Consider the following 14,097-nt stretch of genomic DNA (forward strand, 5'->3'; position numbering starts at 1 on the left):
GATAAAAAGATGGAAGAGAGTAGGTGAAAGAACAGAACCCTGTGGGACACCACTACTGGTATAGAAAGAGCGAGAAATCGATCCCTCAACACCAACTTCCATGGATCGGTGCTCAAGGAAGCTGGAGATTAGAGAACAAAGTGGGGGAGAGAAACCATAAGAGGGAAGTTCAGAAAGCAAAGTCTTGTGCCATACCCTGTCAAATGCTTTGGAGATGTCGAGGGCCACGACGAAAGTTTCCCCATAATCCCTAAGAGAGGATGACCAAAGATGGGTGCAGTAGGAGAGCAGATCACCCGTAGATCTCGCCTGGTGAAAGCCATACTGGTGATCCGACAAAAGAGAAAGGTGTTCAAGTTGATGCAGAAAATGATAGTTTAAGATAGTTTCGAAAATCTTAAGCGTCGTCCACACTATCGGACAGTGACCGTCGGGCACGAGTGATGAGTCCTTCATCGCACACTTTGTGGCAACTTTGACGGGCAAACCAGCGGACAGCCCGTGCCCGTAGTTGAGCGAAATCAGCAGACTACCAGGTGGTTTGGCGCCAGGCATGGACCGACGACGACGGGTACAATACATAATGATCACTATTGATATTGAAGTTATTTTATAGAGAGAGTCTTGTACATACGTTTTGGAGTGTATGTAATTACTTTATACAATAAACAGTTTATTTCTTTACACAACAGTGGTGTCAATTAATAATACTATATAAACAATCCTACCTGCAAGTAATCTTCCCTGAGTACTGCCTATATAGCTTCACATGTTTCTGGTATTATGAGTGACACTGCTTCGATATCCTCGTGGTATACTGCAGTGACGAGTATGTGCACCCAGTTGCTAGAAATCTGAGCGTTGCTTCGAGACGGGCTGCTGCTGGTATACTCTGCCTCAGATGGGTATCTTCCTTAGCTATGTATGGTTCCACTTTAGCTAGGAGTGTGTAAAAGGCGTTGATATCCATTCTCATGTAGTTGGTGAGGTCACGCTCACTTCCATCTTGTAGTTCAAGTAATATCGTCATATGACTTCCCAATACTTCTCTCCTACTTAACCACTCTTTACACCAGATCGTTTTCTGCACCCTGTCCTTACTTTTCTTTTTTTACAAATACAGCAATTAATATGCTATACAGCGCTATTTTCTTCTTCCCAACTGTGTTGCACATGGTGATACCGCACTCAGGGGCTGCCGACCACCTACTGGCTACTGTCCGACTACTCAGCAGTGTGGACAACATCAGTCATGCCCGACAGACTGTGCCCGATGAGGGAACAGTCCGCCAGTCACTGTCCGATAATGTGGACGGGGCTTTAGAGAGGGATGAAGTTAGGGCAAATGGGCGATAGTTAGATAGATTAGAATGGTCACTCTTTTTTGGGATGGGCTGAACCGAGGCATGCTTCCAAGAAGAAGGAAAAGTTTGGGTTTTGAAGCAAAGGTGAAAGAGGCCAGCAAGCACAGGGGCCAGGGCTTCAGCACACTCCCTCAGAACACGAGGGGGTATTCCGTACGGTCCATGTGCCTTACTCACATCCAACCTGGATAACACACCAGCAACCCTACGAATGGAGATTATAGGAAAGTGCTTAGGTTCAGGAGGAGGAGCAGGGGTAGGAGGGATAGAGTTGGAATCGCCTAAGGTGGAGTTAGAGGAGAATAAGGTGCCAAAGAGTTTGGCTTTATCAGGGGGAGAGTTGGCTATAGAGTTATCAGGTCGGAAGAGAGGAGGAAAAGAGGGAGTGCAGTAGTTATTACAGATGTTTTTTGTTTTATAAAATTCCGCTTGGCCCTACGAAAAATAACCTTACAACGATTCCTAGAAGTAATGAAAGAGTAGTGGGTAATAGGAGAAGGAGATAGTTTCATAACTTGATACGCCCTATCTCTCTCCCTACATGCAAGAGAATAGGAGCGATCAAACCATGATTGCAAAGGGAAAGTTCTGGTAGAAGATGGGATAAATGCACTCATACCATCGAGTATAACCCCAGCAATGCTGTCAGCACATACCGAGGCATCCCGAGTGAAAAAGCAGCATTCTTCCCAAGGAAAGTCAGAGAAGAATTCTCGCAAGGATTGCCAGTTTGCTCTCCGATAGTGCCATAGTTGGTGTTTAGAGGGAGGTGGGGGAGGTGGTTGTGCCCAGTTTGATTTAATAGAAATAAGAATGTGATCAGAATACCCTAAGGGGGCAGAAATTGAGTATGACTAGTGTGAGGGGTTAGAGGTAAAACAAAGATCAAGAATATTAGTAAGTTGATCGTGTCGATCTGGAACGCGTGTAGGGTGTTTAATTATTTGTTCCAAATCATTAAGCAAGGAAAAAGAGAGTGCCTCAGCTCCATCTGGGTCATCCCTTGCAGAACCAAGCCACTCTCTGAGATGTACATTGAAATCCCCTAGGTAGAGGATCTCGGTGCTGGGGAGTGTGGATAGCAACGACTCATGGCAAGAAGTGAGATAGTCAAAGAGTTCCAAATAGTTGGTAGATTTGGAAGAACAGTATAGGAAACAAAGAAAAATACTCATAATTGGTAGAGATATTTTAAGCCAGATGACATCATAAAGGGAAGATTCAAGATCCGTGAGTTAAGCTATAGGTGTAAGCGTGTTGCAGTAAGCTTATACACCTCCCTTAGAACAGAAGGAGGTATAAAAGTTATAGTTGGAAACTTGAAAAGGTTTGGGTGAAGCTGCTTTGGACAGTTGAAGTTCGGATAGTAATAAGAGGTCGGGGAGGAGGTTAATAGATGGTGCCCCACGGAAGAAAAATTGGATCTCAGGCCACGAATATTGAAAAAATGAAGTGTGAAAAAAGCCGATCCTCCAGCAACCGCGGTGACGTCAGTTGAGGCCCCAGTAGTTTGATGATGATCAGGTCGGCCCTGGGGTCCACAACCTCCCCGACCAGTGGGACCCATCCGAGAAGGCCCCGCTTTAATAGTATTGTCAACTGATAACATATGAGAATAAAAGAATAGAAAGAATAAAACAGATCAAGCATGAGAAAGGTTATATTTGTTGTGTTGTCAATAGTAAGAGAGACAATTGAGACCCTGCAATTGTGTGTAAATGAGGCAGAAAGACATGGGACTGTGTTAGATTAGGGTAGGTTAAATTACGTGAAGTTAGGTTTCGGGGGTTAAGTTATATTAAAAAGGATTGGTCAGGTTTAGAGTCTGGATACATGAAATTATGTTTGGGGGTTGGTTAGGTTAAGTAAGGTTACAGGGTTGGCTGGGTTTCTGTAAGAATTTGATTTAAGGGATTAAAACGTTCGAAAATACTCCCTTTACCACGCCGGGACCAGAGGGGTGTGGGAAGAGCCTGGAGTGAAGGCTACTGTGTACTGTTGGGAAATGTTGAAAAATGAAGTCGGTGAGAAACTTTGTCTCAGAAACATTTATGATAGTAAGTGAACAAACAGTTCATACCTGTCTTGGATGAGAGAGAGAGAGAGAGAGAGAGAGAGAGAGAGAGAGAGAGAGAGAGAGAGAGAGAGAGAGAGACTGTACCTTGGGTCGGACTAGGCAGAGATGTAACCTGGGTGTGGAGGGGAGGAGGAGGTGTGTGTGGGGGTGCAGGAGAACCACCAGGTGTGGGGAAGTCACCTGCCCCTCACTCATTCTCTCAGACACCTCCTGCAGCTCTGCGCTCACCTCACCTCCATGATCCTGCAACAGTAAGTGGGGTCAGTGACACCTGTACAGCCCCCTGTCATCGTCGTCGCCGTCTACTACTGATTTTTTTTTCATGGCCTCCCCCAATAGCCACACCTTCGCCGCCATTTTATTACCTTAAAATTAAATATCCTAATACATAAGTAGCTACCATAGCTGTGTTGAGTTAGTTGATCCGCAGATCTATGTGGCATTGAGTGACTGTTGCCTCATAGTCAATATCTGCAACTGTTGTCGGCTTTGGGGCGGAAGCTCTCGTTCCCTTGAGGAAGAGCAATGCAAATCTCAGCAGATAGAAGGACAGTTGACATCACAACCAGGCTGTAACAAACTTCTGGGCTGCTGCTTATGCTCAGATAACACCTCCGCGAGTCTGGCATAGAAGCATCTTGCACTTGGTCCCATCCCACCAGAGGTTGTGAGCTCCAGAGGAGGGAAGCTGCCCTTATCAACATTCAGAATTCTCTCCCCGTATGTCCTAATCTTATCATGCTCGCTCTTCCTGTGTGCAGCATCGAGAGCTAGGTTACAGTGACATGCGGCCATGTGATAGAAAATCCTAATGTCAAAGAAGGTTTGCTGTCCCCTCGTCCAGAATCTTCGAGCACTGACGTCCCCATGGGCTTCATTGGATGTGTTTGAAGTCCCGTGATGGACATTCTCACCACCCAATGGAAGGAGGGTCGGTTCTACCCCGACATGATGACGGATTTCCTTCAACATATTTGCTGTTAGATCCTTTATTTGTCGTGCTTCATGCATACGATGCCCCTTTCTTGCACACCATGGCATGGTCGATGTCATAGGAAGAGCCCACACGCATTGGGAGGCCAAACCTTCTACTGGCCAACAATACCATAGAGCAATGGCATCTGTGAATTCTTGTTTATTATGACTGAAACCTTTTGCCCTTATCGGTATCATTGTTAGTCAGTTCGAGGCACCCACCTCCTACGCTATAGCTATTTATTTTCAACTTCTCTGGCAGTTGCAGCATCAGTTGCTGCAGTTTATCACTTTGGGTGTGTTGTCGTTCTGTCGTAAGGGACCGTCGAATCTTGCTTAATTCCGTGGTGTCCACCTCACTTGTTGCATTCTGAGCTATTATGTACTCAGTTAGGGCTGCCGTGAGCTAGACTGGGTTCTGATGTTCGGTGGCAGCAATCTCCTCTGGATTGGTCAATCCCATTCCTCCCAGTCTCGGTGGTAGTGCAAGGATTGACCTTTCTGCTCAGGTTAAGTGAAGGTGTTTCACTAATTTTGGAATAAAATTGACGCTGGAGGCTTCTTCTAGAGGGTGGAGGAGGGGTCCGATATCACGGATAGTGAGCATCAGGCAATTCCAGCGATGCTTGACTTCATGGGTGAATGCCGCAAAAGCCGCATGTGGCTCTGTTTTTGCAATATCAAACAGAGCTTGGATTTCCCTAACCCTCTCATTCACCTTTCCCGTTACGTACTTGGTCTTGAAGTCCTTCGTGCCGATTACCGCACCTAGGTGTGTTTGGCCCTCCTTTGTTATTTTGACCTCGCTTCAGCCAAACACCTCCATTGCCCGTTCACCATGAGAAAGGACTTACTGGCATTTGGGTGGTACCCTATTTGTGGACCACTTGATGTTATCAGGTCCCACCACTTTTGATGTCCTCCACTTTTCCTGCTCCTCTAAGGTCGTCAGCTTACGCCACTTGCTTGACAGCGGTTGCTTAATTTTTTGGGGGTGTAAGGGAGCACAGATAGGCCTAGTACGTACATTGCTATTGCAACAGAGTCCCCAAGCATTGTTCCCTCAGTTGACTGTATGGTGGTATCTCCTCTTAGAGCCTTGAGGCTCGTTATATGGAGGTCTGGTGGGTTCTTATGGACACTTGATCTTGATGTTGTGCAGTGTAGCCTTGCGGTTGAGTATGTTGAATGCGTTGGAAGCGTCGACCAGGAGAACTGCCTCACAATCACGCTGCTCAAATACCTTTCTCAAGGTGTGAATGGCAGCTTCCCCTCCAGCCTGGTGGCCAGCACATACTTGCAGGTTCCCCGCTGCTGCCCTGACATCATCATTTACCACCTCCATTATGCATTTTCCAATGATCCGTTTCAGCACTCCCCCCACCCCTTTAGGCCACATCCTGGATTTTTATCCAAAGAAATGAGGCGGCAGGCTGTCAGAGCATGAAGGTGATGGCAGCACGAGGTTGCTAGCTTTCTTTCAAGGGAGGCGGTGGCATTGCAGGGATCACTTGCTGCGGTGCCAAACTTGTTAGTGCTGAGGATGATTCTCCAACCGTCTGCATCCAGGCCCGAAGGGCCGGCCCCTCTCTGTGTCTTCCATGCTTTTGTTCCACACCATCCCTACTGTTATTTTCTCGAACATGACAGCATTTGGAGGGATATAGGCACCCTGAAACCTGATGCCTTCCTCTTCACTTGCAGGGGGATGTTTTTCCTTCAGTTGTTGTAATGCCTCTCTGTTTATTGGCAAAACACCAACAGAAGATTCCTCTGTGAGAGATCTTACCGCCAAAGACACATTTCCCACACACATCTTGTTACCAAACTTTCTGGCAACATCCTCAGAGTTTTGCTTTCCAACTCCTATGAATTTTAGTCTCTCCTGCAGTGTTCTTGCTTCGGGTAGGAGATTGTAACGAATTCTTCTCTTAGTGACAAATGTAACAGTGCAGTATACTACAGTAATGCGGAGAACATAATATCTCTACCTTTACCAACTGTGTATCTGTTGAGGAGACTGTTACCGTGAATATAACAGCTACTTGTGAAACTGTCATATATATAACAACCTTCTTGGGTTGTCACCACTTGTAACAGCCCCTTGAGACGCACGTTACCTTATATTCTAGCATACTAAAATATAGATAAGAGTTTATTGGATCTTCTGTAGTGAAATCCAATATATTTCTTTTGTCTGTATTTATTATAAAAGGTTTCTATGTACGCTTTCAAAAAGGATTATCACTGTAGCTTAATCACTGTAGCTATGAGTGCTAAATGAGGACGGAGGCTATGCTAAATAGCTCTGCTAAGTACGTCCTATCGATTTGAGTGAAATATATCCGACGTCCTCCCTGGAGGGAAGACGGAACCATCCACGATGGCTCTAAATAACGTCTTTCCTTAGTCAGGGTATCAAACTACTGCCCGCAATAGGTGGCCAGAGAACCGGTTACTTAATTTTTTTTTTGGAATTAGCCCACCCGGGCACAGGTCAAGCGACCCACACCGGAGCCTGGGGGGCGAGAAAAAAAAAGAACGGAAAGAAATTGTAAATATAGAAAAACAGTGACTTCCCGTGGGCACACCTTATCATTTGTTCTAAACATGCTACTTCATAGCTAGTGGAAAGTTACAGAGGGTGATAAGAGTGTATAAGTCAAATGTAATTAACCCATTTATAAAAATACTTCTGCCTATAAGACAGGAGCTAATACAAGATCATCAAGTGCCCCAGTCTGCCACATTGTCAATCTTCTCTTCATTGCTGCCACATTTTCTTTGTACTTAGTCCTTGTGTGTGTCCTCTCACAGAATAGATGTGGTATTATTGCCAGTATTTGAAGAGCTAAAGGGGCAAGTAAGCTGTCTTGAGTGTACTCGATTATGAGGCGAGTCATCTCCCGAATCCTTTCTTGGGTGGCCGCACACTTGGGTGGTTAAAAGAGCTTAGCTGGCGAACCGCCTGACAGTTTCTGAGTAGGTTTCTTTAACCCATTTATACGCATTTTCCATCAACATGCCATTCCACTGTGGTTGCTGTCTGACATTCACCTCATGAACATCATCATCATCATCTGCTGCTGCTGCTGGCCTCCAGCCATCCCCCTATAGCCACACCTTCGCCGCCGTTTTATTACCTTAAAATTAACTCTCCTAATACAAAAGTAACTACCCTAGCTGTGTTGGGTTAGCTCAGCCGCAGACCTATGCGGCATTCAGTGACTGTTGCCTCGTAGTCAATATCGAATATTACAAATGAATGAGTAAACGCTTGAACAATACCTGTGGGTGGGTGATGAGAATTAAGGCCTGGTGGTAACCCGTGATACTGGTGGGAGAGGAGCAGGAAGCGGGTATCTGCTGGAGGTACAGCATCCGTGCCACCACCACACACACCGCTGAAGGCACACAAAACACTCCTGTACTACATAATACTAGGCACCTTCCCCAACAGGAGGGCTTCTACACCCTGAAGGAGGAGGAAAACTTACAGCATCACAAGGAGAGGAAGGGAGAGGGCATCAAGGTAAGTCATTAACCTCATTACTTAGATGTAGTGAGACATTAAAACATAAGCTGATGTAATGAAACACTTCAGGTGGTGGGCTGTATACATGACCCAGCCTGAACGACCTTACCAACCCAAGGCTACACCACACACTTGTATATGTCCTCTCTCTCTCTCTCTCTCTGTATATGTAGATGGATAGGCGGAGAGAGAGAGAGAGAGAGAGAGAGAGAGTTACCATAAGAATAAGTGTGATAAATCAAGTTAATGCTTTAGTCAACGAGACAGGTGAGGACTGACTCATTGTCTCACCAACATGTTGCAAAACTCATCACTTATTAATTCTTGTACCCCTAACCTAACCTAACCTAACTAACCTAACCTAAACTATGACAAGTTAAGGTTCATTTTAGCAGGTTCTCTACATTTATCAATATTACTATCTTCATCATTATTGCAATCATTACAATTTTGCACTGATAATAATTCCAGATTTTATTAGCACCTCTAGGTATGGCTGATAGCACACTTATCCAACCATTATAATAAATCAAGCTAATTATTTCATTAAGTCAAAATAACTTCAATTAGTTTGACGTAAGAGCTGTTTCATTAGTTAGTAATTATATATCATGCATAATTTATCTTTTTCTTATTCAACTATATAATTAATAGCTTTGCTATGACTTCCACCGTAAAAAAAAATGATTGATTTCTAGTGAGTTTGAGTGACTTATTCATAACTTTATGTTGAAGGATTTCCTACCTAGTGAAAGGTGCTTAATATGCCTTGGAAGGTAAAGCACCTAAGGCTAAGGTATGATGAAGAATTGTTTATTTTTCGTTTCTGTTACAGTAACTATAGAAAATAACAACAGGAAGTTGTGTACATAAATAAATGGGCCAAATATTCTTAAATTATCACCAAATGTGATGCGCACACACACACACACACAAAACAACGTCAGCTAGAGAAGGTACAGAAGAGGGCCTGCAGAATCATGCTCGGCGCAGACTACTCCGGCTACATCAACGTTCTCTCCACCCTGGAAATGTCATCCCTCAGTGACCTCCACCACCATGCACTAGCAGGGTTTGGTAGTGGACTACTGCACCACCCTCGTCATCGCCACCTCCTGCCACCTGCATTCCGCCACTACAACAAAAGTCAGCCCATAAGAGCCCGCACCGATAGATATAAGAACAGCACCATCCCATCTGTTGTTAAATAATAAACAACTCCTGATTTATGTACTGTACAGCCCTGCAAATGCATTAAACGCATATCATTATGTCTAAATCACATGTAAAATTTTTATATTTTCAGCCACCGGCTGCAACTCTATGTATAAACCGTTTATTATCATTATTATTATTACACACACACTCGCAATTACAAACACACACACACACACACACACGTAGACACACACACGTAGACACACACACACACACACACACACACACACACACACACACACACACACACACACACACGTGCACATATACAATACATACATGCAACTTTTTATTCAACAAGAAAAAAGGAAAGTATTACGAGACACCACCTTGATTGCTATAGTGCGTAAGGATGAGGAGGCTGGTGACGTGCAGGTAACTGGCCACCTGTTTCAGTATCTTGGACAGGAGTTCCCTCGTCAGCGTCAGATTGCCTGCTGGGGGGCACTCTGCCTCACAATCACCGTTGGTATTGTCGATGTCGCCTACACTTCTCTGCCCGGCGGCGCCCTGAAGACTCACCTGGTGTTGGGTGTGTACCTGTGGCAGGGTGTACAAGAGGTCCTGGGACCTGGCCACAGCGAGAGCCCTGTCCTCCACCAGTACAGGGGAGGAGGTCGACGGGTCTCTCATTACCTCTGATGTTTTCCCAGACTTGGGAGATTCCAAACTTCTCCTGGCCATCCAGTAATGATGTCTTGTGTCACTCTCTCTAAGACCGCACACTGACCGCTCCATGACACACGAAATTATTAACAAAAATTTCAATGAAGGATTCGATAGATGGCGCCGAAGCATCTTTAGTGGCCGAATGAAAATAAACATGAGTTAATATTTTGCTGGATAACCAAGAGAGAAGACCCAGGAGGTACACCTTAATCCAGGTGGATAGGAGGAGCAGCAGGGGGGTACACCACACTTGACGAGTTACCTGACCCACTGCCTCTCACCGCTCACTCGTGACTGACACTCCGTGCCAAACACCCAGGCACCCAGTACAGGAGAGGTCTGAGGTCATACAAAAGATTTAAATTAATTATTTGTAAAGGAGCGTGTTGCATGGTGTCAGAGTCCCTGTGTTAGTTGACTAAATGTGGGGTGAACCTGGGACACTAAGGTGCTGGAACAGGTCGGTCAGGAGGTTAACGGAAATGAGGAACAAGAAGAAGGATTAATATTTAACAAAGGTGTTTAATAAAACAGGGTGTCTCAAAAATGTTCTACACAAATAAAATATTTTTATGGAGATCGCCTGATGGTCAGGTAACAGTGAAAACTGTCCAGGTGAAGGTGTTGTATGTGAGTCATGATGGTAACTCACATACCTGTCATTATCACAGGTAACACACACACCTGTCATTATCACAGGTAACACACATACTAGCCATTATCAGAGGTAACACAAAATGCTCTCATTATCACAGGTAATACACATACTGGTCATTATCACAGGTAACACACATACTGGTCATTATCACAGGTAACACACATACTAGCCATTATCAGAGGTAACACAAAATGCTCTCATTATCACAGGTAATACACATACTGGTCATTATCACAGGTAATACACATACTGGTCATTATCACAGGTAATACACATACTGGTCATTATCACAGGTAACACACATACTGGTCATTATCACAGGTAACACACATACTAGCCATTATCAGAGGTAACACAAAATGCTCTCATTATCACAGGTAATACACATACTAGCCATTATCACAGGTAACACACATACTGGTCATTATCACAGGTAACACACATACCTGTGATTATCACAGGTAACACACATACTGGTCATTATCACAGGTAACACACATACCTGTCATTATCACAGGTAACACACATACCTGTCATTATGACAGGTAACACACATATCTGTCATTATCACAGGTAAGACACATACCTGTCATTATCATCAGGTAACACACATACGTGTCATTAATTAACACACATACTAGTCAATATCAGAGGTAACACAAATAGCTCTCATTATCATAGGTAACACACCTACATGTCATTATCACAGGAAACACACATACCTGTCATTGTCACAGGTAACACATATACCCGTCATTATCACAGGTAACACATATACCTGTCATTATCACAGGTAACATGCATGCTTGTCATTATCACAGGTAACACACATACCTGTCATTATCACAGGTAACATACATACTAGTCATTATGACAGGTAACACACATACTGGTCATTATCACAGTAATACACATACCTGTCATTATCACAGGTAACACACATACCTGTCATTTTCACAGTTAATACACATACCTGTCATTAGCACAGGTAACACACATACCTGTCATTATCACAGGTGACTCACATACTTACATGAAGCACACAAATACTAGTCACATCACAGGTAACACACATACCTGTCATTATCACAGGTATACACATACCTCGCATCACAGGTAAATACACACTGCCTCACATTACAGGTAACACACACTTAGTATTATCACAGGTAACACACGTACCCTTGTCATAATCACAGGTAACACACATACCTGTATTTATCACAGGTAACACACATACCTGTCATTATCACAGGTAACACACGTACCTGTCATAATCACAGGTAACACACAATACTTGTATTTATCACAGGTAACACACATACTAGTTATTATCACAGGTAACACAACTAGTTATTATCACAGAAATACTACATACCATATTATCACAGGTAACACACATACTAGTATAACAGGTAACACACATAACTGAAATTATCACAGGTAACACACATACTTGTCATTATCACAGGTAAAAACACATACCAGGTATTATCACAGGTAACACACACCTGTCATTATCACAGGTAACACACATACTAGTTATTATCACAGTAACACACATACTAGTCATATTACAGGTAACACAATACTAGTCATTATCACAGATAACAGAAATACCTGTCAATATTACAGGTAACACACATACTAGTTATTATCACAGGAACACACATACCTGTCATTATCAGAGGTAACACAAAATGCTCTATCCACAGGTAATACACATACTGGTCATTATCACAGGTAACACACACACTAGTCATTATGACAGGTAACACACATACCTGTCATTATACAGGTAACACACATACCTGTCATTATCATCAGGTAACACACATACGTGTCATTAATTAACACACATACTAGTCAATATCAGAGGTAACACAAATAGCTCTCATTATCATAGGTAACACACCTACATGTCATTATCACAGGTAACACATACACCGTCATTATCACAGGTAACACATATACCTGTCATTATCACAGGTAACATGCATGCTTATCATTATCACAGGTAACACACATACCTGTCATTATCAAGGTAACATACATAACAGTCATAGACAGGTAACACACATACCTGTCATTAGCACAGGTAACACACATACCTGTCATTATCACAGGTGATTCACATACCTATATTATCAGTAGGCAATTATCGAAGAATTACAGGTGAGGCGGAGGGGGGGCAGCTGCCGTAAATAAATAATTAACACCTACATTGATTACCGCTAACACGTCCTGCCTCTAGACACCATCACAGTCATGTGGTATTTTTATTCTTCGTGACGCACAGAACAATAATCAAGATTCCCGCACAAGAAACAAAAGATAAGAATTTTTTCCTCAACATATTGTGAATTTAAATCTTTGTTTGAAGAGCCACGTCCCTACCTTGGCACTATCTACACTACACGACTCCCTGTGTTAGCTGCTGACAATGGCACCATCTGGCACTCCAAGGAGGTCAATAACAATTATTTAGCTACGTATTGAAACTTCTTATGCAGAGTGAAGAAGTCATCAAATGAAACACTGATAGGTAGGTGGGTGGGGGAGGGAACACCTCAGGTGGCGTCTTCCAGGTACAAACTCATCACCTGTTCTTTTACCTGACCCCCAGCTAGAGTAGAGAGAGAGAGAGAGAGAGAGAGAGAGAGAGAGAGATATGCTTCTGCATATGTTGTTCCAACACAACAGCTCGCCCGTCTACCACTGCTAATTACTACTGAAGTCTCACCACCATATCACATTCATAGACAGTGAATGAACTGGTAAGAGCACCACCACCACCACCACCACACCACCACCCTCACCACACCACCACACCACCACCACCACCAGCATTCTCACCACCACCATCATCACCACCCCACCACCACCACTATCCCTCACCACCACCCTCTCCACCACTACCATCATCACCACCACCACCTCACCACCACCACTATCCCTCCACCAGCACCACCACCAATCTCACCACCACCACCATCCTCACCAGCACCACCACCACCACCACCACCCCTCACCACCACCACTATCCTCACCACCACCACCTCACCACCACCACCACCCCACCACCCTCCCTCACCACCACCACCACTATCCCCACCACCAACCTCCCCCACCACCACTCATCCTCACCACCACCACCCCTCACCACCACCACTATCCCCACCACCACCACCTCCCACCACCACTATCCCACCACCCCCACTATCCCTCACCCCACCACCTCCCTCACCACCACCACTCATCCCCACCAGCACCACCAGCATCACCACCTCACCACCACCACTATCCTCACCACCACCATCACTACCCTCACCGCCACCACCACCACCACCAACCTCCCTCACCACCACCACACCCCTCACCGTGATAACTAGTAATTCATGGTGCGTTTCTCCCATAAACAAGGTCCTAGAGTGAAGCTGACTGCTATTACAGGTGATTACAATCCCACGGTACAGGTCACCAGGTGCTACACAGGGCGGGAGACCAGTAATGTCTTCTGAGAAAGTGAGAAGACAACAAGATTTTTTAAGGCTGATATTATATTAACGTGGACTAAATCTGAGCTGCAGTGAATACAAGA

The sequence above is a fragment of the Homarus americanus genome, unplaced genomic scaffold (assembly GCF_018991925.1).
Source record: "Homarus americanus isolate GMGI-L3 unplaced genomic scaffold, GMGI_Hamer_2.0 scaffold36188, whole genome shotgun sequence".
NCBI lineage: Eukaryota > Metazoa > Arthropoda > Malacostraca > Decapoda > Nephropidae > Homarus > Homarus americanus.